The sequence below is a fragment of the Protopterus annectens genome, chromosome 6.part0 (genome assembly GCF_019279795.1).
Source record: "Protopterus annectens isolate FY-2018-M chromosome 6.part0, PAN1.0, whole genome shotgun sequence".
Classification (NCBI taxonomy): Eukaryota; Metazoa; Chordata; order Ceratodontiformes; family Protopteridae; genus Protopterus; species Protopterus annectens.
In genome coordinates, this window is record NC_056737.1 from 303,829,062 (window position 1) to 303,855,489 (window position 26,428).

Here is a 26,428-nt window from a genome sequence, read left to right on the forward strand (position 1 = left end):
ACCTTCTATTTAAGTACAAATGACTACAATGGCAAAGACTACACCTACAAGCTTCATTGGAAGCTAAAGTAATACCTCGAGGTCTACGTATCTTAAATATGCCAACTTATGGGAATACATATCCTGAACTCTTACGTAAGTGGCAAGAATTTAATTTATCTTTTAGCTCCAAGTATATGGAGCTCCTTATAGAGTTTTTTTACACCCCTTGAAACTGAGCTGAAAACTGAAATTGTGACACTACAAAACCAGATATCTGTAACCTTTCCTGCTACTATTACCCTTAATAAAATGGGCCAGTTGCATGAAAGCATTAGTGCCTATGAGAAAAAGCTTCAAAATGTTAAATTAAATAAATTAAACAGAGATAAAACTGATTTTAGCAACAATAATGTCTTCTCATGGCCGAGAGATCCTATAAATAGAACCCCTTTGTATAATCCTGCTACAGTGAGCAGAGGAACTAGTAGGACACTAAATACTGAGACACAGGCTTCCACTTCCTGTTTTAAAGCTACTGAGATAAGGGAAAGCATGGCAATACAACAAACTGACCAAGAACATGTAAATTCTAGTGTTCCTACTCTCCAAGTTGCATCCTTTGCTTCTATAGTGAATGGGAATACATCTACATCGAATATGGATAAAAATTAGAAGTCAGAAGAACGAAGGAATGCAAACACTATAGGTAAGACTCCATTAGACACTTCACAAGCACATGCTACAGATACTAGTGTTTTTTAGAGAATTTGAAAGTGGGAGAATTCACTTTGAAAGCAGCTCTTCCTTTCAGAGCTCGAGCCAAAAGCAATCCCAATATGGGAAAGACAGCAAGGGAATATCAAATGGACAGAACTGCACACTTTTCAAAGAAAAGGAGGATGTAAAACCTGATCTTATTGTTAACATTTCTTCCTTTACTCTAACTAATGAACAAAACAGTTTGCTTAGTAAGGGTTTGTCTTTTATACCTGCCAAGAAGGCAGATTTAACTGAAATGCTAACAGATTTGAAATTGCTTGGTAGGAATTTATCATTAAAATGCATGTTTCGTAATAATGAAAATGTCAATGTAAATATATACAAGAAACCTAGCACTTTTGTACCTCCCACCCCTTCAGGCATACAAAGATTTTTAGATATCTGTGAAAATGCCTTTAATGAAGCTTATACTCCTGGTACGCAAGGCTGCACCTTTCATAATTTAAATACAGAAGAATATAGGGCTCTACATGAATTGCAGGATTTGCATTCTCTTATTATTAAACAAGCAGATAAAGGTGGTAAAATTGTATTAATGGACAAAGATTTATATGTTAACCAGATGAAGGTTTTGCTATTAGATACTTGTACCTATCAAATGCTGATTGCTATCACTGATAAAGTGTCTTTTTTAGTGTTTGATTTACTGATTACAGGATTAATTGATAAATCCTTATTCAATTATTTTTCAGTACAAAAACCTCTAGTTCCTAGGATATGTGGACTCCCTAAAATCCATAAACATCCCATGGTTCCTCCTTTACGCCCCATCGTATCAGGAGCAGGATGGTGCACTGAGCCCCTATCTATTTATGTAGAAGGCATTTTACATGAGTTATTGGATAGTTGTTATACAGTTCTTAGAGACACAAAAATGTTTTTACAGTGGTTGCAAAATAGAATGGAAACCATTGATAATGATGAAGAATTTGTATTCCTCACCATGGACATTGAATCTCTTTTTACTAGTATTCCAAATGTTTGGGGTATTGATAGAATAAGAGAATTCCTCGATATGTATAAGAGGCTGACTACTAATAAGATTATGCTAGTCTGTGCACTATTGGAGATTATACTTGAAAATAACATTGTAACTTTTCAGGATCAATTTTTTCCACATAAGATTGGCGTGGCTATGGGCATAGTACTACAGACTTTTTGAAGTTTACTTTTACTTTTTCTGATACATGTGTTGATTTCTTGGATGTGAGTGTCACCATTACTGATTTAAAGCAGATAAGAACCAGTATTTATCACAAACCCACAAGAACTAATGCCTGTCTTCACAGGTCAAGCATGCACCCGAGACACATAGGTTCATAGGTTCATACTAGGCTATCTGCCCAAGGGCATTTATAAGCCTAGCCCATAGTTATGTGGCTTTCGCCACCCCTTTAGTTTGAATAAAAACTATGCCTATCATTTTTCTGTGCCTCTGTCAAGCAGTGACACTGAAGTAATCCCTGGGGTATATCTGCGATCTCCCATCCATTGGTCAAGATTCCTCTTGAACAAGGCCAGCGAGGTGCTCTGCCTCACATGTACCGGGATTTTGTTCCACAGCATAGGGAGTCTCTGACATACCTAGAAATGTCCTCAAAGGACAAGTCTATAGAATCCTATGCCTACATAATAATGATGAAGAGGCAGTAGTTGCTTTAAATAAGTTACAAGACGAATTTCAAACAAGAGGCTATTCTAGCTCAGAAATCACTAGAGTGATAGCAGATGCATGGAAATTGAGATCTACAAGATGTAAACCATACATGAGCTCTTATAGTGCTGATACAAGAATACCTTATGATACAAGTATTGATAGAAATAAGTTTAGAATAGTCTTTAGATTTGCAAGTGACATCAATAAGTATACGGAAGTTATTAAAAAGAATTGGCACTTATTGCATGAAATGCCAGGTCTGGTTTACACGGTTGGTGACACCCCAAACTTCAGTTTTAGAAATAGTGTGTCTTTAAAGCAGCAGCTCTGTAATAGAGAACATCAGTCTTTTAGAAAAAATCTCTCAAACAGACAGGGCACCTTCCCGTGCAGGAATTGTGCTGCTTGTCAGCATGTCTACACTAAAAATGAGTACATTCATCCTGTGAAATGTTTTAAACTTTATACAAAGAATTACTATGATTGTAAAAGTGTCAATGTTGTGTATTTTTGTTTTTGCCAAGTATGCCATGCCTATTATGTAGGCAAAACAAATAGGAGTTTTAAAGAAAGAATGTTAGAACATATAAGGGACATACGGAACCAGAAGCAATCAAATTCTCTAGCTAATCATGTCCTGAATACAGACAGTAGTCATTGTTTTAAATTTTTAATCTTACAACAAATAGTAAGGACAAACAGAGGTGGTGATGTAGAAAACCACACTGAAGAACTAGAACAACAATGGATCACTAAATTACAAGCAGATAGATATCCTGGTTTGAATGGCTGCACCTCATTAGTTCCTTACCTTAAGGCAAGTCGCCTTAAACACTAAATAGGATTTTTTAATATATTTTTTATTGTACTGTTATGGTTATATGTGCACAAAAATGTGTGTGTATATATATATATATATATATATATTTTTTTTTTTTTAGTAACCATCAGGGATGACATTCCCCTTTTTTAAATATTATTGTGTGTAAATACACACCTTTCTATATATTTTATGCATTTTTCTTATGGATATCGATATATGTTCTTATGTTAGTGGAGTAATATCTCTTTAAATTGTGATGTCATACTAATTGTCCTAGTATTTAACCAAGCATCAGTTGTAGTGATGTGGTCTGATGAAGCAACATTAAGTTGTGAAAGCGCTTACCGTTTGTCTTCTGCAATAAAGTACATTGACTGATTTCCAGTGTGTAACTTTGGTGCCTTAATATGTCATATGCTGCCTGGCTGTAGACACCCCAGCTGAATGCAGTCACATACTGCCTACACAGAGGTGTTGTATGCCTGTTGTACAAGGCCATGTCCAACACAGGAGTAATGGACATGCTCCACCCCAGAAAACCCAAAGCCATTGGAGCTGTGAGAGTGAGAGATGTCAAGCTCAACACATAATGAAATATGATGTGCTGGAGGGACAAATACATAACCCTGAGGCTCCCTACACCCTGGAACAGAATCCCACTCCATGTTAGGCAGAGCCCCTCACTGACACTCTTCAACAGGAATCTTGCCAAGTGGATGGATGATCGTAGATGTACACTTGGGTCTTCACTGTGTCACGTCCAGTCAGAGGCACAGCAAAGTAAAGCATAAATGGCCATAATATTCATATAGCAAGGGGTGGCGAAAGCCACACACACTCTGGCTAGGCTTATAAATGCCCTAGGGTAGATAGCCTAGTATGAACCTATGAACCTATGAAGATACAAATTGTACGGGACACTAAGGATAATCACAAGGCTTTCTTAACTGATGGTAGGAACCTTGTTGGGAATTCACAGATATGCTCTGAATCATTTAAATATTACAAACAACATACCAAACACAACCACATATTGCCAACATCCATCCTGACAGGGGCAGTTCAACCCCCCCCCCAGAATGCAAAATATCTATCCCAGCAGACTGCTGGCCCCCTGACATTGCAGATGCTGAGGTAACAGCCAGCATCGACAAAGCAAAACACACAGTAGCAATGGTATGAGATGGTGTCCTGGGCTGAGTCCAACATGGACTCCAAGAAGAATGGAATGCCAAATCACACTGCTGCTCAATGTCAGCCTTACCACAGGATATGTACCCAAAGAGCAGTGTACAACAACAGTGGTCCTTCTCAACAAAGGTGTTGCCTGAATGGATACTGCAAACTACCACCCCAGAATCCTGACAAGCTTGGTCTGCACAGCTATGGAAGGGATCAGCATGTACCGCAGACATAAAGATATTGGGGACCTACTGACACCGGACTCTACCCAGTGTGGCTTTCTTAAGTGCAGATCCTGCCCCTTAAACGTTTGACTCATTTGAAACAGTCATTAAGGTCATTGATGAGGGCAATGTGGTCCACACAGCATAGCTGGACCTTGCAAAGGCTTCCATACAATACCCCACGTGTTCATTATAGATAAGCTCACCAGCTTAAATATAAACCCCTATGTCAGTAGAGGGGTTGCAAACCAGACCAAGGACAGAACTGACATGGTCAGACATGCTGCAGCCATCAAAAGGGGCACATAGAAACAGACAACTGATGCCATAGCCATGTTAGCAAGCTAATTGCAGAAAAGTGTATAGTTAACCCCTGTGGATATACAGTAAGTGCTCACCAATTACCACGTAGGTGTTAACCCATTAAGTACTTAACATGTAATGAGAGACCTGGGGACACAAGTTGATAGATATCCTGCATTGGACAAGCATGTGGCTGTAGTGGTTACAGAAACATACCATATACCCACCTAATCATGAAGGTTGTCAGATCTAAATAAGGGGAGGTCATTGTGGCTCTGCAGTCATCCTTCATCAGCATTACAATTGACTACAATAGCCCCTGTGGGATGTACCTCAGCAGACACCTCCATCAACTGTAAAGTCCCCAAAAGTACCTCACCAGGAGTATCAAAGAGCTTGAACAGATGCCATGCATTGCCTGATTAAACAAACTGCAGCTCCACACACTGCCATACTGCCCACCCAGAGGCAAGCTGTGCCTGATGTATAAAGCCATGTCCAAGTTGGAACCAATGAACATGCTGCACCTTGTACAATCTGAATGGCAGTGAGCTATGCACATGAGAGACCTGAACCCCAGCACTGACATACATAGGACAAGCTGTACTGAATGATCCATAACACAGAAGCCACCCCCACTCTTGAGTAAACTCCCAGTACAGGTTAGCCAGAGAGTCACTCATCGACTCTCCTCAAGAGGAATCTTGATGAGTGGATGGGAGATGGTAGGTTTACCCTGGGTATCACTGTTATATCATGGGTAGACAGAGGCACAGTATACTAACCATGACATATGTCATGGCAAACTCCACTTACAATGTGTGTCGAAGGACAAACACACTCTCCGACTAGCATTAGAAATGGCCTAGGGCACAGCGCTAGTGTTTGCCAATGTACACCTATGTTGTGGAATACACTACCAATGTTGGACAAGCCTGGTTTACGTAGTTCATATCTGAACATAATGCAACATGGTCAGATGTGCACAACTGGCCCCTAACCAGGCTGTTGTGCTCACTATGAAAATGTGAAGCAGTGATAGGACTAAAGGCTAGGATACTGTCCACCACAGTGAAAGTACTGAAACAGTACACTATACGGTACTACAGTGTTAAGTCAGTATGAAAGGATGCTGACAACTGTATGCAAAGTATCCCATGCAAACCCTGCAGGCACAGTATAATCCCTGTTGTGTTCAGACACAAAGCAGTTGGACAGTAACTATACAACATGACACACAACACACAACCATAAACGTGAGATATTTTTGAAGTTCACACTCATCCACAAATGTGGTGGGCTGCAGAGTTCAACATATGGAAAGCTCACACTGGGCATGCTCGCACACTTTGATAAATGAGACATATGTCAGACAACATGCCATGGAAAGCCTGACCTGGGCATGCTCACACACTTAGGCCAAATCTCAGTTTAGCAGTTGGCCACACATATCTGGTATTTGTACGTGTTATGCCAGGAACCAACCACATTACAGCAATCTGCCCAGTGCACACAGTTAAATGACTACAGAGACATATGTGATATAGTGGATCCCTCTCATATTCAAACATCTTCCACAGATACAGAAGTTGTTCATAGAAACAGGGAATGCTATGGCAATAAAGACCTGCAAACAGTCTATCAGCAACAAATATTGTGCATCTGACAATTAAACATATGGGTGCAGAGGCCAACACTAGGCTGTTTGCCCTAGGGAATGACAGCTTAGACAGAGTGTGCTTGGCGTCTGCCTCCCCAGTACGGTAGGCTACTGTGCCACTGTAAAGTAGGTCACATAAGGCACCGTGTGAGGCTAGTGTGCTGTGCCTCTGTCAAGCAGGGTCACAGTGGAGATCCCAGGAGTTGAATTTGCTAAGCCACATTCATGTTGTTGGTGTGTGCTAGAAGAGGGTTGGTGAGTACCTCTAACAGTAAGTGGGCATCAATAACAGACTGAGGGGAGCCTTATCTGCATTGTCTGGACAATTTCACTGTCAACACTTTGTTGTGATGATTATGAGGGATTGAAGTGTCGTGCCAGTACTGTTCAGAGATGTCCTCCCTCTGTGGGCTACTGCTCTGCAATGTATTAGCTCACTCTGTCTGTTGGACAGCCCATATATGGCTGGTGTACACCTGACAGGTGCCCTGTTGTGGAGCAGTCATGGGTATATTTGGGATAGCATGATCAATGCAAACCTTCCACATGCTCATAGAATGCAATTGTCAAGGATTATGCAGAGTGGCCTGTATACTCCCCCAGCATGGGTCCTTTGAAGTCTTCCACTCCAGTCTTCACAAGGGTAAAGTCTGCTTTTGATAAATACACTTTGTTTGCAGTGACAACCTTGCCTGGGGGTGGGGATGGGATATGGATGTCCAGGGAAAGGTGGGTATGGTCAGATATCAACAATGGTGGTCTACCTCTGGTGTGGAACAGGGAGTACCCATGTTGCAGATGGTCAGGTGCAATATGTAATCCCCCTTGTGGCTGTGGTGAGTGGTTGTGCCATAGCACATAGACTCACAAATGGTAGTGGCTGTAGGGTAATGTTGTAGAGGCCTGAGTAGTTCCCACACACAATATACCTGTACCTGATGTTAACAACTGGAATGGTGTATGTGAACACCTGCATACCTTGGCACTGTTCCCAGGGAAGCAAAATGTGTGTCCTGGATGTGGGAGGGGTGGTCTGAACTGGTTGTGTTGTGTGTTACAGGTCCTGTGGTCACGAAGCATGGTATAGAACATAACCTGCCAGTGCGATGTGCATATCTGACCCTGAAGTAGGTGGCTGCAAATGCATATATATGCTATCCCCAACCTGACAGGTAGTACTAGATGTACATACCTCTGTAGAAATAATGATGTCAGCACCCTATAAATACTGCAGGTGCAGAACAGATGCCCAGTAATTCGGATAGTGTACTCTGCTAATGCATCTCCATCAAGTGTCATAATATAGCTAGGTACGGGTTTGAATCCTGCAAATGCTCCGTGTGTGTGTGGGTGAGTGGGGTTGGTGTGTGTGCAAGTCTGTGTGAAGAAATGTCCCTTTTGGCAACTGGGAAAACACACTACAGGATGTACATTCCCCTTTCTAAACACTGATGATGTCAGCACCCTATAAGTACAGCAGGAGAAGAAAATCCTCCCAGTAATGCAAGTAGCACGCTCTGCTAATGTGTCCATCTTGAGTGTCATAACATAGTTAGGTAGTGGTTTGAATCCTGCAAATGAGAAGTGTGTGTGTTTGAGTGAGGGGGTTAGTGTGTGTGCAATTCTGTGTGAGGGAAATGTCCCTTTTGGCAACTAGGAGAACACACTACAAGATGCACATTCCCCTTTCTAAACACTGATGATGTCAGCACCCTATACGTATAGCAGGAGAAGAGAAATCTCCCAGTAATGCAAATAGCGTGCTCTGCTAATGTGTCCGTCTTGAGTGTCATAACATAGTTAGGTAGGGGTTTGAATCTGGCAAGTGTGTGAGTTTGGGTGAGGGGGGTTAGTGTGTCTGCAATTCTGTGTGAGGGAAATGTCCCTTTTGGCAACTAGGAGAACACACTACAGGATGCACATTCCCCTTTCTAAACACTGATGATGTCAGCACCCTATACGTATAACAAGAGAAAAGAAACCTCCCACTAATGTGAATAGCGCGCTCTGCTAATGTGTCTGTCTTGAGTGTCATAACATAGTTAGGTAGGGGTTTGAATCCTGCAAATGTGTGTGTTTGGGGGTAGTGTGTGTGCAATTCTGTGTGAGGGATATGTCCCTTTTGGCAACTAGGAGAACACACTACAAGATGCACATTCCCCTTTCTAAACACTGATGATGTCAGCACCCTATAAGTATAGCAGGAGAAGAGAAACCTCCCAGTAATGCGAATAGCGCGCCCTGTTAATGCGGCTGTCTTGAGTGTCATAACATAGTTAGGTAGGGGCTTAAATCCTGCAAATGTGTTGGTGTGGTGTGGTGGGGGTGAAAGTAGGGTGTATGCAATTACATGGGTGAGAGAACAGACCCTTTTGCCAAACAGTACAACACACCAGCTGCTGCATATTCCAATCTCTACACAGAGATGATGTCAGCACCCTACAAGTACAGCGGAAGAGGGCAAATCCCCCAGTAATGCAAATAGCACGCTCTGCTACTGTGTCTCCCACTACTGTCATAGCACAGTTAGTTATGGCTTTGAATTCCACACATGCCACGTGTTGTTTTGTCACACAGAATGCCCATGTGTGTGTGTTGTTGTTCACAATAATGCATGACTGAGTCATATGTGTCCATGCCTCTGACTGACCTATATGCTTGTGTTATGTGGTGGACCATAGTGCCCCATGGGCATATCACTGTGACCTTCACCTTGTCCAGCCTAGTGAGCTGGACCTTACTGTACTGGACAATAAAGGTACCTAACACAACTGTAGCAGGTGAGTTGTCTAGCCATACAGGTTGTGACTGTTTGGCACACAGGATTTGTGTGCTATGTGTTGCATGTGCTGTGTTCCGGCTTAACGTATGCCTGTGTGCCAGCTGCAGAGGTGTCTGCTGCTCAGGCAGGATGCTATTCTGAGGCTCCACAAATGGCCCAGTGTGTTCACATGTTTGGATTGCTGTCAGTGTAGGTCTACATCAGACTGGTATTGTAGTCACTGTAGTATGTCATGCCACCTGACAGGTTATGCCAGTACTGGGTTCAGAGTGCTTAGTCCCAAGTTTGGCTATGTGGTTGCATCTCATACATGTGTTGTACGTCCATGTGTAGGGGAGAGGGTTGACTGTGTACATGTGGCAGCTGTGACATTGCCACATGACCCACATATTCCACAACTGTACCATAGAGGTTCATAGGTTCATAGGTTTATACTAGGCTATCTGCCCTAAGGCATTTATAAGCCTAGCCCAAAGTTTTGTGGCTTACGCCATCCCTTATATGAAAAAATACTGTGCCCATTAGTTTGTTGTGCCTCTGTCCAGCAGTGACACAGAGATGATTCCCAGGGTAAACCTACGATCTCCCATCCACAGGTCAAGATATCTCTTGAACAGAGCCAGCGAGGTGCTCTGCCTCACATGGACCGGGATTTTATTCCACAGCATAGGGAGTCTCTGAGTGATAAATCTATCCCTCCAGCATGTCCTATTTATATCCGTGCTAAGGTTTAAGGCGCTTGCTCTAGTGGTTTTGGTGGATTTGGATTTTTTGAGGTGGAGCATGTCCATTAATTCCGGGTTGGACATGGCCTTGTATGTCAGGCACATGTCACCTCTGAGCAGACGGTATGCGACTGAATAGAGCTGGAGTTTCTTCAATCTGGCAGCATATGACGGATTTTGGAGTCCCTTTATCCTTTTGGTGAGGAACTTTTGGGGGCTCTCCAATTGCTGCAGACGTCGGGTGAGATACATCCTGAATGGGGCATTGTACTCGATCATTGGTCTGATAAGTGAAGAGTACAGGGGAACAATGACCTCACTAGATCTGGATGTGAATCCCTTCATGATCAGGTGGGCAATGTAGAAGGTCTTTCCAACCACTTTAGCAATGTGAGTGTCAAAAGGAAGGCCACTGTCAACCTGGGTCCCCAGGTCCCTGATAACCTCTTCTGTGCTTAGTGGATTGCCACCTATATGGTAGCTTGGGGTTACCTTGTTTTTCCCGAAGGGTATGACTATACATTTTTTGGCGTTTAACTTCAGGCCATAGCTCTGGCACCAGAGGTGACTGACAAGTGACCTTTGCACATGCTACCACAGTATCGTGATTGTCATGGTGTTTAACAGCACATAGGGCCAATGGGGAACAAGGTACATAGGTTCATAGGTTCATAGATTCATACTAGGCTATCTGCCCTAGGGCATTTATAAGCCTAGCCAGAGTGTGTTTGGCTTTCGCCACCCATTTTAAATTTATTTTGCTATGCCCTTTTTCGAGGTTAGTATACTGTGCCTCTGTCTAACAGTGACACAGAAGAGATACCTGGGGTAAACCTACGATCTCCCATCCACTCATCAAGATTCTTCTTGAAGAGAGTCAATGAGGGACTCTGCCTAACCTGGACTGGGATTTTATTCCAGAGTGAAGGGAGCCTCTGGGTTATGAATCTGTCCCTCCAGCATGTCCTATTTATATCAGTGCTGAGGTTCAAGTCTCTCGAGTGCGTAGCTCGATGGGATTTGGATTTTCTGAGGTGCAGCATGTCCATTAATTCCAGGTTGGACATGGCTTTATACATCAGGCACAGATCGCCTCTGAACAGGTGGTATGCCACTGAGTAGAGCTGGAGTTTCTTTAACCAGGCAGCATATGGCACCTGTTTGAGCCCTTTGATCCTATAGGTGAGGTACTTTTGGGGTCTTTCCAGTTGCTGCAGGTGTCTGGTAAGGTACATCCCAAAAGGGGCATTGTACTCAATTATGGGCCTGATGAGGGATGAGTAAAGAGGCACGATGACCTCCCCTGATCTAGATGTGAATCCCTTCATGATTAGGTGGGCTATATAAAATGTTTTTCTAACCACTTTGGCCACGTGGTTGTCAAATGAGAGATTGCTATCAACTTGGGTCCCCAGGTCCCTAATTATTTCTTCTGTACTTAATGGATTACCACCTATGTGGTAATTTGTGGGCACTTTGTTTTTGCCAAAGGGGATGACTATACACTGTTTGGCATTTAGCTTGAGGCCATGGCTCTGGCACCAGTTGTCTGTTTCTATGAGGCCCTTTTGGACAATGCTTGTATCGGCTGGAGAGTCGATTATGGCGCCCAGTTTTCAGTCATCTGCGAACTTGGTCAGCCACAGTCCTTCCATATTGGCCTGTACCTCCGAGAAATATATACTGAACAAGAGAGGTCCCAGGACTGAGCCTTGTGGGACACCACGAGTAACTGGTTTGGAGTATGACATGGCTCCAGAAATTCTAACCATGTGGGTTCTGTCCTTGAGCCAGTTTGCAATCCATCTAGTGACATAGGGGTTTATATTTAAGCTGGTGAGCTTATCTATAATGCCCAAGTGGGGTATTGTATCGAAGGCTTTTGCAAAGTCCAGGTAGGCTGTGTGGACCACCTTCCCCTCATCAATGGCCTTGGTGACTGTTTCAAAGAAATCAACCAGGTTTAAGAGGCAGGATCTGCTCTTAACAAAGCCGAACTGGGTAGGATCCAGTGTCTGTAGGTCCCCAATATCTTTATTTATGGGGTCCATGATGATCCTTTCCATAGCTTTGCAGACCAAGCTAGTCAGGCTTTTGGGGCGATAGTTTCCAGGATCCGTTGAGGCACCACCTTTATGGAGAGGGACCACTGTTGCTGTATGCCACTCTTTGGGCACATATCCTGTAGTAAGGCTGAGATTGAACAGTAGTGTTATGTTTGGGTTTAGCTCTTCTTGGAGTTCATGTAGGACACAGCCTGGGACACCGTCTAGTCCCATTGATGCTGTGTCTTCTGCTTTGGAGAGGGCGGCTCTTACCTGAGCATCTGAGATGACAGGGGGGCAGCACTCTGCTGGGATAGATATTTGCCCTTTTGGTGTGGAGGGGGGGAGAAGTTTGCGCTGAACCTGTCAGCTAGGATGTTGGCAGTGTCTGTGGGTTTGGTGTATTTATTGTCATTTTGGACTAATTCTGAGCATATCTGGGAATTACCACCCAGGTTCCTAACATAACTAAAGAAAGCATTGTGATTATCCTTAGTGTCCTGTGCAATGTTTCTCTCGAAGCTGGCCTTAGACAATTTTATGAGTGCCCGTAGTTTTTTGCTAATACTGATCAGTGATGCCTTCCCTTTTTGGGATTTTGCTCTATCATTTAGTAGCTTCCGCCTTCTATTGTATAGTTTGTTTTATGGCTGGGGTCCACCAGACATGACATCTGCCTTTGGAGGATTGGGGCCTGGTTTTATTTGGGATTGCATGATCCATGCATTCCTGAAGGTGTTCATAGAATGCATTTATAAAGGATTCTGCGGTCTGGTCCGTATTTTCCACAGGCCCGGGGGCTTTGAAGGATTCCACCTCAGTTTTGAGGAGTGTGAAATTTGCTTTAGAGAAGTTTTTCACTGTGGTTTTCTGTGCAGGGGGTGGGGTCGGGATGTGAATATCCAGTGAGATTAGTTTATGGTCTGATCTTACCAGTGAGGGATACACTTCTGGTCTGGAGCATAGAGTCTCCATGTTGGTGATGATCAGGTCCAGTATGTATTCCCCTCTTGTGGGAGTGGTAACAAGTTGTTCCATAACATTTGAGTTTCTAAATTCTAGAAACCCTTGGGCTAGGGTGTTGGAGCTAGAGTAATGCTCCCAGTCTATGTTTGTGTAGTTGAAGTCGCCCAATATAATGGTGTTTGGAGAGACCTTCATATTTTCCAGTGTTCTCAGGAAGGCCGTGTGGGGTTCCTAGGTTTGGGAGGGTGGTCTGTAGCAGTCTATAAACTGGAAGGCAGTTTTACCCACTGTTAGTTGCACATGGATAGTCTCTGATGCTTCGTGCTTTGCCACCAACCTGGAGGTGTGGGTATCTTTGATGAATATCGATACTCACCCTCCTTTTGTGGTTCGGTCCATGTTTTGGGGCCGAAAAGCATGGTATGAGATATAACCTGGTAGTGCTGGTGTGCTCTCAGGAGCCCTGAACCAGGTCTCTGTTACTGCACAGATATCGATGTTCTCCATGCTAAGGAGTTTCAAGTGCGTGCATCTTGAGGTTTACACTTCTGGCATTGAGTAGCATTACTCTTAGTTTCTTATCCCTTGTGATACCTATGGAGGTGGGTTTGTCTTTTGAGCCTTGCCTAAAAAAGGCACTATGGGGGTAGCAAGAGCCTTTACCAATATCCGAAAGCCCAGGGGTGACAGGTGCAAGCCGTCTCTAGCGAAGCAGGTGGTTCAACAGAAGGTAAGTATGTGAGGGTGTAGTGCCTGTGATTAGTTAGCACTGGCATATATGACTGCTCACGTGGACAAATGCCAGGTAAGTCATATGCAATGTGTCACAGGCAACGTACATGTGAACAGGACAAACAGTGACATTCTGTCAGGTGAGACATGGACATACATATAGCAAGCTATGCAGATGTCACTAGGAGTCCACAGAAACTCTGTAACTCTGCATTGCAGGTGGGATCAGTGTTCCAGGGTAACTGCAAGCAGACATGCATGCAAACAAAGCTACAGTAAGCAGGGCTGCATGTAGTCCATTGTACAACAAACAAGCTGTACCACTTCCACTAGGTAACAGTGCACATATGCAGGCACTATACACATGTACATGGAAATACACAGGTCAGATGGCTAGGGTCCAGTCTCAGCGCACACAAGTGTACAGACCATGTATCGTCAAGATGTACAATAACTGGATGGAAACCCAGGTGCTCATACCTGCAGTAATACACATGTCAAATAACAGACACTGAGCCTTCACTCAGTGGTTCCATACTTAGTAGGATGTATGCTACCTGGCCTGCCACCTTAGTATCCCTGACATGTATGGGGACTCTCCTTCCTGTGACAGTTAGTTTTGTGTGTTGGGGCTGTCTAGCATGGAATGAGATGTGAGCTTGCAGTGCTAGGGTGCTCCTGTGTGTCCTGTACCAGTCGTGTAGTACTGCACACATATCAACATCCTCATACATCCACATTGCAGAGTCCAGTGTGGGCCATATGCCGCATGCAGTTTACATGTCCATCATTGCATATCAATACTTTCATTACCTTATCCCCTGTGCTACCTATGTATGTAGCCTTCTGTTGACATCCTTACCACCAGTATGCCAACATGTGCAGATGATACACTATGGTAATTACCATGGGTGTAGACAACAGTACAAGACAATCATACCCTTACTGCATCAGGCATGCTGTAATATACCCACAATTATATCAGCACACAGTACTGTTAACAACATGATACTATTACTACATGTCTATGTAGTCACCCTGTGCATCAGCAACATGTTAACCTGTACTTGCACTGATGTTACAGATTGCAGGAGGTGGCACAGTTTCATCATATTCACATGGAGTGAACTTGGTATGCCTGAGTCTGCCACCGATACCACCAATTGACATGTATGTGTATGTGTGTTTGTGAGGGACAGCAGTACAAGGTGGGGCAATGTTGATGCAGTGTGTGCATGTATGCGGTAGCCCTAGGTGTTGTCAATTTGCATGTGTGTATGGATGCACACAGTTCCACCTCATGGCTGCAATATGCTGGTGTTTGTGGACAGCCACAGACTGTACCTGCCAGGTCATACAGATCAGTGTCTGTGGCCACGGACACGGTACCTGTGCCTTGCAGGGGTGCTATGGACCATATCCGGTACCAATCCAGACTGGGTACTGTCATCAGAAGCAGGTGTTCATTGACTGGACACAGATCCCTGTCAGGCCAATCCAGAGCCACGTGCACGTGGTCTCCTGGGGCGGTCTGATGACAGCACAGACCCAGCATTGCTGGGGCTGCTGCTGGCACTATGGGGGTGGCCACGGCCCTGTTGTCGTCCACGACAACTGCCAGCTCCTGCTGTTGCTGGCATACACCCACATCGACGCCTCAACTGTCCACCATCGCCCTGGCTCATGGACATGTAGTTGAGGAAACGGTCTAATATGTCCCCACAACGTCTGTCTATGACATCGGTGAAATTACGGATAGCAGCCGCAATGTCACGCATACTGTCAGTCATGGCTGTGCGACATGCTGTCAGCTCCCTCAGACCCTGTCTGGTGTACCGTTCCATACGTGACTGTGCCTGCATGACAGCCCGAAACATAGCTGAGGTTGTAAGACCTCTGTGGACATGTCTGACAGGGGCAGTACACCCACGGATGCTCCCACGAGAACCCCTGGACATTTGTCTGTGTGGTACCATCTCAGGGCCATGCCCATGGCTGCTGTGTGGGGAAGCATGTGCCACAGATACCACATTACCCTGGTCAATGCCCACTGTATCCTGTCCATCACCTAGGGACATTGGTGACAAAGGGTGTATTGGCAGGATAACTGTGCACATTGATGGGGTTGACAGCTGTGTACTGTCAATTGGCTGACCAATGATGGACCCTGGCATACCTTCCTGTGCCATTACACAGATGTCATCATTATCAGTACCCATGGCACCTGATTCAGGTTCCCTGCTGCATGACACCAGAGCAGCACCAGAACCTGTGGGAGGGAAACAGGAAACACAGTTTACAATGTCTACACAATGTTACCAGTGATGCACACATGCACAGGTGCACACATGCACACATGCACAGATGCACAGGTGCACACATGCACACATGCACACATGCAAACATGCACACGTGCACACATGCACATGCACACATGCACACATGCACAGGTGCACACATGCACACATGCACAGGTGCACACATGCACAGGTGCACACATGCACACATGCACAGGTGCACACATGCACACATGCACAGGTGCACACATGCACACATGCACAGGTGCACACATGCACACATGCACACAGTTGCACACAGTTGCACACTTGCACACTACTCAGTATGCGAGATATCAACACACAGACACACCTGCATGCATACACAGAGCACTACTCAGTGAGCCTAATATTACTATTACTATCAATACTATTAAAGGTATTGTTAATACACACTCACCAGCATGGATAGGCTGCATTGCTGTTTCACCAGAGGGACCTGCAGAAGTGAGGAAATTAATGTCAGTGGGCACAACTGTGCCATTGTTACTGAGTATGATACAGGTCAGTAGTACAACAGTCACCTTTCACAGGTCAGCTGCTGATATTGAGAATATCACACTTGCACATTAAATACTATGATGACAGCTACAAACCAAGGACACACCTCACACATGCATTAACTACCAGTGTACACAACAGTCAACTATACATATGGCATATTACCTGCATGCTCGTTGTCTTGCTGCTGCGTGGCTCCAGCCTCCATCATAATGCAGGTCTGCTGCTGTTGTTGTTGTTGGTGGGCTGGAGCCACAACACTTATGAGTAGTCCCTCCAGTCTGGTGAGTGGGGGATGTGTATCCACCCCTCCACCTGTGGCAACCTGTTGCCTGTGGATATCTGACACACGCTGAAGGACATTTCTGATTAAATCACTGCAGTGATGTCATACCTGCTCATATGTCCTATTATGCGTGCCTATGTCATTTACCCGGCGGACCAGGTCTTGCCACAGTGCAGCCCTGTCCTGCTGATTCTGGCTGGTGCAGGAAAAGAGTATTGCATAATCCTGCACTAGGCTCTGGTGTATCTCCTCATCCTCAGCTGCAGAGTAAGCTGGATTGCGCTGGTGAGCCATGGTCCTGAAAAAGGAAATAACATGATATCAGCATAATATGTCAGCAAAATTTGGCACACATACTACACATGCTACTCGTCTGTTGTGATACAACATATCTCACATATATAGCATCTGTATGTCTATTGGTGGATACACATGTAAATGGCCAGGTATCAGTGCTCAGCCAACAACTGTGCAACAGTACCTGGCACACTCCATACGACATACTACCAAACCCCAACAATCAGAACACTGATTCAGGTCCAAAGCACCTCCTCACTCTGGGGGTTTGTATCGAGGTACTGTATGGGTATATCATCAACTACTGTGAGCTGACCACAAACTAATTGCCCTGGATATACATATCCCACCTCCACCACCAGCACAAACGACTACAGTGAATAACATTTCAAATGCAAACTTTACACTTTATAACACTGACATGGTATCCTTTCAGCCCACTGGGCCAGTGGAAGACACAACCCACAATGCTGACCCCTTCACAAATTATTTCTACGGACATCTCTGAGAATGCATGGATCATGCAATCCCATATAAGACCAAGACACTCTCCACAAAGGGACAGCATCCTGTCTGGTGGACCCCAGCCATGGACAGATTGTATAACAAAAGATGGAAGCTACTGCAAGACAGAGCGTAATTCCATAAAGGGAAGGCATGTCTGATCAGCACTAGTAAGGAGCTATTTTCTGTCATACAAACATCCATGGGCAATGTTGAGAGGGAAATCAACAGGGACACTACAGATAACCACAAGGCCTTCTTCAGTTATGTTAGCAACCTGGTCAGAAACCCTCCAATATGCTCATAGTTAGTACACAACAACAAATAATTCACTGAAACCACAGATATTGGCAACATTGTGGCAGACAGGTTCAGTGCAGGTTTCCCCCCTCCCTCTCCCCCAAAATAAGACATACTTATCCCAGCTGACTATAACCTCCCTGTCATCACAGATGCCCAGGTGAGAGCCGCCTTCAGAAAAGCAGAATACACAACATGAATGGGACCTGATGGTATCCCCGGTTGCATGCAACATGAACTCCAAGAGGAGCTAAACACACATATATAAGTGCTATGTAACACTAGCCTGACTACAGGATATGTACCTGTACACTGGCAGACAGCAGCAGTGGTTCCACTCAACGAAGGAGGCACCTCTACATACCAATACAATACAACACAATACAATACATTACAATACAATACAATACAATATGCTGTTGCCCCTGGGACTACAGCAACATACTGTTCTGCTACCCTGACCATTGTGACACATGTGATGTGATGGTACCTGCTCCTGTCAAACAGTTACACAGGGTGACTCATATGGCATATTACCTATCTGACTAACATTCAGCAGGGGTATGTGTGACATGTACTCATGGGGGGTCTTGCTTCTTAACGTTGTGTGGTTTATTGTAGGGTATGTCTTATCTGTGGGTAGGAACCTGTACCTCCACGATATGCTCTCTATTGCAGTGTCACGGACAACACACAGCAGTCATTTAGGTTGTGGATGGTGTGAGGTGTTACTATGGTTGTTGGATATCTGTCATTGGTGTGACTTAAGTATGTAAATCCAGGAGTGGTAACCTCTATGTTGGTAGTATGTGTGTACTCTGTGGTGTTGTCAGTCACTGTGCATTGGTAATGTGTTTGAGTGTATTGTCACAGTGTTGTACATGTCACTGTGTCCTTCTCCATATCTGTAGCTGTCATGTGAGGTACATACCATGGCAGCCATTGTGTGGTGTGGAAGGGTACACTGACCTACATGTCCATAGCTGACACACCATGTCTGCTGACACATACCATGTGCAGGAAGTCCAGGAATAGTGTGCCACTGTGAATATCATTGGAGGGACTATTGTACACATTTATGACCCTTTTCACCCCTGACACATGCAGAGTTGGGCAGCCAATCACATATCTGGTGGTTACTGGTGTAGGTGATTTGAAATGGGGTATGGTACTCCAGTTCTGACACTGGTGTTCACTCCATGCCTTTGTCACCAGGCACCTGTTGCAATACATCTGTACACATGTGCCTCACTCAGAATATGTATACATCTCTCTCTCTCTCTCTCTATATATATATATATATATATATATATATATATATATGTATATATATATATATATATATATATATATATATATATATATATATATATATATATATATATATATATATATATATATATATATATATATATATATATATATATATATATATATATATATATATATATATATATATATATATATATATATATATATGTCTGTATACATATACACATATATATATTGATGTACATATATTGCTATAGATATGGAGAGGGGGGTGTGACAGAGAGGGGATGAGAGTGACAGAGGGGGTGGGACAGGGGGAGTGTGAGATCGTCATATACAGTCATACCTGTAGATAGTCAGATCTGTCTGTCTATGTATATGTATCTACATATATCTATATCTGTATGTGTGTATTATATATATATGTTTGTACATATTCTATCTATCTACATCTGTCTATGTATTCCTACATCCCTCTCTATGTATGTATACATATATGCATATTATATATATATATATATATATATATATATATATATATATATATATATATACATACATACATATATTGACATACATACGTATCCGTATGATAGATAGGTATATCACATGTTTGTTTACAAAACTGTATACACACACTAACATACTGCTAAACATACATAACTGTGAAACCTACTTTGTACATTGCACTACAACCTACATTCAACCTACATTGATATGTGCACATAGATGCCCTCACATGCATATGTATGTACAGCCTTCACTGATAGTTGCTGTATGTCCCCTGCCCTTTGCACATCTTCATATACATATGGATACAGACCAATGACACATATGGAGGGTTCACAGTATGTAGACTTTTATAGTATTACTTTACATTACCTGTGTTTGTCACAGCTGCTTGTGTTGCCGTCTGGTTTCGTGTCCTGCTGCTCCACTTGCCAGTTGTCAGCTTTCAAGTGGTTGTTGCTGACCGGTTTTGTTTGTGTTTGTTTATTTATTTATTTCTCTCTCTCTCTCTCTCTCTCTCTCTCTCTCTGTCTCTCCCTACCTCCACAGGGTGCAATGAAAGTATTGCATGTGTGGACTGGGAGTACAGCATGCTTTTGTAGGTATCTGCATATGTCCATGTGATGGCCTCTGCACCAATTGTTAGCCAGCATTTGCTAATTGCATGCAGCCAGTTGTGTACTGATTGCAGTTCTCACTGTTATTTCAGGACAGTGCTATAAAAAGGTATGTGAGATAGGCGTAGCCCTTTCAGATTTTTAGGGCAGGGACCATGCTGGTATGCTGTGGACACTGTTCTGTGAGTGTAAAGGTTAGTATCTCTCTCATATTTCCGGCTGTGTTGTAGATTAACATTTCTCCATTCATTTCTCCAGTTTCCTGTACTAAGTGTGTATGTACACTGACACCTCAGACTACTACTACTGCTAATGTGGGTGTGTGTGCTTTCCTGTGGGACATGTGGTGTAACTGATGTATAGCAGTGGCTCTTGCACTTTGTTGCTATGGCTTCAATATTTGCCCTTTACATTCACTACTTGTATGCCTGCTAGGTGTCTTGACTGTAGTGTGTTGCTGTGGCATTCCTATTTTCCATGTACATTCACACCTTGGAATGCTTGCTATATCTGCTAGGGTGTTACTGCATGCAGTGTGGTCTGGCCATGGTGTGGGCCTTGACATCTATTAGGGTATTTGAGTATGCTGCTGAGCAGGCCCCAGAGACTCTCAGGTGCATCTTTTATGTGCTTCATGGAATGGTACATATCAGTGGGGTACACCCATTAAATTGTCTGGTATTCTGCAGTTGTTACTGTGGGATAGCATGAGCATATGTATTACTACACTATTTCTGCCATGCAAGTGGTGCATACTTTTAGTACTTCATAGTTACCATTGCATGTGTTGTAACACCTTCCTGCCTACTGTTTGTACAGTTCACAGGGAGTCTGTGGGGCATCCCTGTAACTCAGTCAATGTTGCTATGTCTAGGCTCTTAACTATTCAAATATGGCAGTGTCAGACCTCTCACGTGTACAGATATCTGCAGGTTGTCCACATTTTTGCCTCATATTTTGGTCAATATCTCATGAACAGCTCTTTCTGGCAAATCACTCTGGGCTCAAGTCAGACTATAGTGACAAACAATTAAGTTTCAGACTTCATACCCTTCCACACATCCAACAAAATGCAGAACCTGTTACTCTCTGAACTGTCTAAGTTTGTTGTAGCATTATTTGGAATGTGTCCCTGTTTTTGGCCCTTTGCTCCACATTTTTTATTACTTGGTCCAGATGTGTTCCTGTAAGAGGTTGTGTGGTATGGGCAGTGATTATCCTGCTGTGAGTATGTGTGTGGCTTGCAAGGTGCTACAGTGACATTATTACCTACTAGCTACCAACTGGCATGGCTGTTTCTGTTCACACACTACTATTCTAGAAATCCACTAGATTTGACAGTAAATATACATGACATGCTTTGTGTTCTACACATCCTATATTCCCTTTACATTCATTCCTACTATTGCATGATATATTTATTGTAGCACAATGTTCTTATATAGCAGTCATGGCTTAGTGGTAAGTCATGGAGACTACTGTTTCCTGGGTTCGGGACTGACAGTGGGATTTTATTTTGCTTTTGAGCAGACTACAGGACTTGTCATTCAGAGTGACTAAGGAACTTTTAAGCAGTTGTAACCGGGTTAGTGCTGGTTTGCGCGGAGCTCCCGCATGCGCACTGGCATTCAGCTCCATGCACACCCGCTTACAACCGCTTAAAAGTGCTTACTCTTGCACACACCCGCGCTATTTTCTTTGAAAGAAATGAAAATGGGGAGACAGGAAAGTGGTGAAAAAGGGGTCACAAAGAGGGTAAGACAGTAGTGAAACAAGCTCGGGTTTTGCAGGAGGGATGTAGGTAAGGCCCATAGCTGCCCATTTCTTCATCAGCAAAGGCTGTGCATATGTTTGTAATTTGGTGTGACATTTGAAACCTTCCACCCCTGAGAGAGGTGTGAGGACAACAGTAATACTTGTTGTACAGCCAATTTTAATTGACAGTTTCCATGTCCAGCAGACATGTGTGTGAAATGGGCAGCTATGTATGGGGCGTAATTTTTTTGTGGGTACAGAGTGCCCTTTTTTGTATAGCTGGAGAGGTAGGTTGGGTAGGTCAACAGACAAGACAAAGAAGATGCATACAGGGGCGGTGTATGACACATGTGGGGGGGTTACACAATTGACGGGGACGGATGTTTGGATATCTAGAGCCCATGAGCCCCCAGATGGCAACAGTGGAACTGATATCCCCACCCATGGGCAGTTGCCACTGTGCCTTCACTGCCCAGGATGGGGCTGTGCTGGGGGCTGTGTAGGCCGGGCAGCAGGCACGCCCGTTAGTTGTGCCACCTATGCCTCAAGCTGGTGTAGGGGCCCAAGAACAGCTTCCCAGATCTCCCTACGCACCACAGTCCGGACGCTACAGAGGGCAAGTGGTTGTTCTCCTCTGGCTACACTTGCAGAGGGGGGACGAGCCCAATCCCCTGCAGTGCTTCCACCCGCAGGTGGCACAGGGCCACCAGAGGAGGGTCCGGACTGGGCACTACAGCCAGGTGCACTCGCCAGCTGAGATGGGAGAGGTGGGTCCGCTGGAACCCGCCTTCCCTGTTGTCCTATGTTTTGCATTATGTCATGACAGTTTGGGTTAGTAACATACAATACCATTCACAATTAGTTGTAACAGCATGCATTAGTATTCCCATTAACCAAACACCCAAATATTCAAACCATTGAACAGCAAGCATAACACATGCATAATTTGAACAGCAATACACAGTCCAACAACATGCAGGGTTGATTGATGGCAACAGGCCATCAGGTTTGGATGTATGAACAGGGCAGATGCATCAATGTACATGCAAATATGTATGACCCAACAGGACAAATGTCCAGGGGTGTTAATTGTGGTTGCACATACCAATTTCACGTGGAATGGATTATATGTGGTTATAGGGTAGGGTGAAGAAAATTTAATTAACACCTTCAAATACCAATACATATGCTGTACATTTCTAATAGCTGCAGATATATACACACTACAGTTCTACCTACAGTTTCCTATGTGATAACTACTTCAAGTTGGTGATGGGAATGTTACTGCTACATCAATATACATTTTCATTTTTACTCATACACATTCATATCTGGCTCTGTTCGGCTACATCATCCTGCTACATTTGCTTTATATAGCTATAGACAACTGTGGATGTTTGGTATTTCAGACAACCATACTATCTGCATATTGCAGACTGAAAGCAACATATCCAGATTTTGGGATACACATTCCAGCTGCAGGAACATTTTCTACATATTTCGCAGTTTGGTTCTGCTTGTCACGTTTATTTCATTCTGTACTGACAGCAGTATACTTTATTCAGGAGTTATTACTACTTTATTGGTGGATTCATTACTCTTTCTCACACTCTCTCACTTGTTTTATTTTTAAACTTCAGGATGGTACTTAATTCTAGGCTTTATTGACATGTTTTACCTGTAGTTATTACAATCCTTTCCAACAGTCTCACTTCTGTCATATTTCTGTATTTCAACAGGGATATATTTCACACATGTGTTTTACTCAGCTTCTGCAGCTGTACTTTTCAGCCTGCTGTAGGTTTTGTACTATTATATTACAGGTGGGACATCTTTATTTCAGACTTTATTTCAGACTTTTTCATTTCTCTGTTTGGATTACAGACTGCATCACACTTTTGTAATCAAGCAATACTTGCAAACCCTCTTACACTGTTACTTGCACATTTTATTACTTAGTGACTACACTGCACTCTTTTGCTAACTGTCATACTTTTATATGTATTTACAGTTACAGGGAGAGGATTACTGACCTGCCTGGTGGCGCAACCACACCAGCCTATCGCCATAGGCTGTACGGTTCGCAGAACGGACACCTACAGCTGTAATATAAATAAAGTAATATTGGAATACACATCTCCATAATATCAGCTAGGTTAATTTCTTACATAAATAATTAGTTGTAACTTACTCAGTAGTGGGGCGTTGGGCATTTGCCAGGCCTCCTGGATCCAACGGTTCAGTTGGTCCTGCTTCCATCTCTTCAGGTCCGCATGGTGGTGACGGACCTGCTCACCAGTCCTTGGTATCCCTGTGGCACTGGTAAGATCATGAGCCAATCGGTCCCACGCCTCAGCCCTATATGCTCCCCACAGGACCTGGCCCTGCATGAGTTGGGCCTCATGATTGTGGACAAGGAGCCAAACCAGATATTTGGACTCCTCAATGCCCCACCTCTGTGCTCGAAAGCAACTACCCTCACCTACACCTGACATTCTGGCTGTAAGTTGGTTCTACAATCGGTTATGCTGTGTATTCCCGCCTATGGGGCTTATATATGCCATTTTTCCCACACTTATCTGTAATTGGCCATTTTGGAATTGTATCAGCTTCACAAAACCTGCTTTGTCATGCTCCTCTTTCTATTCATTCCTATATATTTGCTATTACTGCATTTCTAAGTACAGCTGTCATGGCTTAGTGGTTCAGTACATTGACTATGGTGCATGGTATCCTGGGTTCGAACCTGGCCAATGCTTTTTATATTTTATGACTGTCTACACAGGCTAGGAGGTGTGTCTGTGTAAAGGCAGTTTTGTTACAGCTTGCTCAACGTTGCCCATCGGTTAGCTTGTTGGCGCGGCACGCAGCTCCGTGCAAACAGGTTACTCTGGTTTACGCTTCATTTGGCTGTCAGCATGCATATTACGCTCAACTCAGCTTGGGGCACACAGTTTCAGCGTATTAAACCACTGCTCACCTACGGGCACTCATTTTGCACCTGTTAAACCACTGCTCACCTACAGGCAGATGCACTCAACTTGTTAAACTGTAGCTCAGCTATAGGCACATCTGGCATTTTTTATTATTTTGTTATCTCACATTTCTTCAAAATAAATGGCCCATTTCATTACATTTTACATAAAATATAATTTTATATGTGTACATATATGTCAGGACCTGTTTCGTGCTTATTTCACTAAAAATATAAATTGATGTTGGGGGGGGGTTCAAACCATGACTGCCTGCTCTTCAGCTGACGTCTCTACCGCTACGCTATTGCTTCTTGGCTTACTTTGCATATGTAGTTCTTATATGCTTTTCCACTGACTGCTAACTGTGGCTAAGCTACGCACGCCAGCAAACGAGCGCACTCACGGGCAAACATCTTTACAATTTAAAAAAATATATAACATGTTCATTTATATAATTTTATGTTCATAGTCTGTGGGGGCATGTGTTGTGTTGTGTGTTTATTCACATTTCCATGGAGTCTGTCTTGGGGATTTACTTTCGGGACTTTTACTCTTCTGGGGCTTGTCCGTTTGCAGGGCTCGGCCTATGGACACGCCCCCTACTGTCTTCCACGGACCATGTAAGCCTTAGGTGTGATTCAGCATGCCCTCATGCATATGCATGACATGCTGACGTCACACCGTTTAACTGCAGCCTCCGTGTAAGCCTTGTAACTCTTACACGGAGGCTTCATGAATCCTGCCCAATGTCTCTACACATTGTTCACTTACATTTTTTAAATGGATAGGTGTGAGCGGTGCCAAACCTACAATGTGAGCATTAAGACTTTTATTTTACATGGAATCAGAAAGGAATGTAATAGTCTTGTTTTGTATGAGGAACTGTAAGTAGATGGTGGGTGTGAACTTGTTTAATGAACAGTTAACTGTTTTCCTAGGTATATGAGGCGACTGGGCAATTTTAAAAATGACAATTGTGTTTTGTATATGTGGACATAGGAGTGTGATGAGTGTGATTGCACCACAGGTATTACACAACATATTGGGGACCTTGTTATTTAATCCATTCACCTAGAATGTCTCATCACTCAGGCACTGAAAAGGCAGTATGCAATTACCAGTCAGGTACCTAGTACATACGGATCATAAGCCACAGGCCGTATGAAGAAATATTCTTATTTTTTATTACCATCACCCTTAAAACATACCTTTTT

At 43.6% G+C, this 26,428-nt stretch overlaps 1 long non-coding RNA gene across 2 annotated transcripts in view; it reads left to right on the forward strand.

The window, feature by feature from the left end:
- Positions 1–527: 527 nt before the first annotated feature.
- LOC122804278 overlaps positions 528–26,428 on the forward strand; it is a 46,909-nt gene continuing 21,008 nt past the window's right edge. For both annotated transcript variants that reach the window (XR_006365206.1, XR_006365207.1), the window contains exon 1: positions 528–688. This is a non-coding gene — a long non-coding RNA (uncharacterized LOC122804278). The remainder of the gene's footprint in view (positions 689–26,428) is intronic.